We start from the raw sequence: 1,818 nt of genomic DNA on the forward strand, positions 1-1,818 counted from the left end.
AAGAAAGAAAGAAAGAAAGAAAGAAAGACAGACAGAAAGACAGACAGACAGACAGACAGACAGACAGGCTATCATCAAAATATCATCCAATAACAAATGCAGGAGGGGCTATGGGGAAAAAGGAATACTTCTCCACTATTCATGGGAGTGCAAATTGGTACAACCATTTTGGAAATCACTGTGGAGATTCCTCAAAAAGCTAGGCTATTCCCTTTCTGGATATCTTTCTGGAAGAATTAAAAACGTCTTACTATAGTAACATATGTGCACCCATGTTTATAGAATAGCTAAGTCTTGGAAACAACATAAATGCCCACCAACTGAGGAACTGATTTAAAAAAAAAAAAGTCTTTTTATACAATGGAGTAGTACTCACCCATATATAAGGATAAACTTGAGATTTGTATATCTCAAGTCGTCATCATGGTGGGGTATTAGGAAAAGTTTTCAATTAGCAATAACTGTACCTCGGATAAACCTCACTGGCTATGATACTGCCACTGTGTAAAGCTTGAAACTTTTATAGGTAAATGGATGCAACCGAGATCATAATCGTAAGTGACATAAGTCAGGCTCACATGTGTAAACATCATTTTGTCTCCTTGGTATGAGAAACTGAAAGAATAAATAAGGGCTAAAATGTACAACAGGTATTGTGAAAGGCAAGGAAACTGTTCAAAAGGAAAAAGGAACTAGAATGGGGTAAATGGGAAAGGAAGGGAAAAGAAAAAAAGTGCAAGTTAGTTATACTACTAGTGTCTCTTAGTTCACTGAAAAGGAAGGTTTGTCCTACTATCAATTGGAGAATTCTTTATTGTCTGAGTAACTACTTTAAAGAAAATAATACGCAATATACTAATATTGTATACTATTATTTTGTTATGAACTTGTTATTTTTTCTATAAAATAAAAAAAAAATTAAAATTAGAAAAGTTTTCCAATAGACAATAGCGAAGTACTTCAGTTCAAGTGAGTCGCACACTATCTTAGAGAGAAGACGGAGTCTGTTCCATTAGTATGGGATGAAAAGTCATACCTTCTGTTGCATAGAAGGCAGCTCCTGATTTGCCTCCTCGGGCCTGCCAAGGTGATGAGTGTGAAAGGGAACGGATAAAGTCTTCCTCACTGCTGCCCAGAATCACTTCACGCATCTTATGAAACTCTCCCGCATAGTAGAGCCGACAGTAAAACTTGGCATTAGCATCAGAAAATTCTATAAACAAAAATTTAAAATTTAAAATGCTTCAATGAATTACAAAATGACTTTTCCTCCTCCCGTCATGACCAGTGCAACCATGCAGGCTGTTTTGTACCTGCTTATCACAATTCTTAACAGAACACTACATGACCCTCTTTCATATTTTCCAAAAACAGTGAACACAAAGTAAGACCCAATTCTAATTTTCCAATGGTTATTGTAATATCAGCACTACATTTTTGTAGGGATTGTATTAAACACTAATTTATTCCTTCTACAATGATTTTTATTATAAATATGTTCTCTTGGAATAAACAGATACCGCATTCAAGATATCTAACAACTTGCTCTAAAGTAATAAAAGGAAAAATGACCCTGACTAACTAAATATGCTGATACCTGTGAACTAAGCAACTGCACTGAAGACAGAAATGTGTATTACTAGGGTCATGCTTGGAATGCCTGTCATTCTGGTCTTCTAAATATGTACTGCTTGTCATGTCATACCAATTACTGCCATACCTTCTCTCAAGCAAATGTTTAAAAAAAGAGGGGGTTAATAAACAAAAACAAGAGACAAAAAAAATGTCATAGGACTGTCCTGCTACAATGCTGTATAT

General features: G+C 35.3%; 1 pseudogene; it reads right to left on the reverse strand.

Moving 5' to 3' along the window:
• Positions 1-356: 356 nt before the first annotated feature.
• Positions 357-512, reverse strand: LOC111815449 (annotated as a pseudogene).
• Between the last annotated feature and the right edge of the window lie 1,306 nt (positions 513-1,818).

This window comes from Octodon degus, unplaced genomic scaffold (assembly GCF_000260255.1).
Source record: "Octodon degus isolate 3935 unplaced genomic scaffold, OctDeg1.0 scaffold00016, whole genome shotgun sequence".
NCBI lineage: Eukaryota > Metazoa > Chordata > Mammalia > Rodentia > Octodontidae > Octodon > Octodon degus.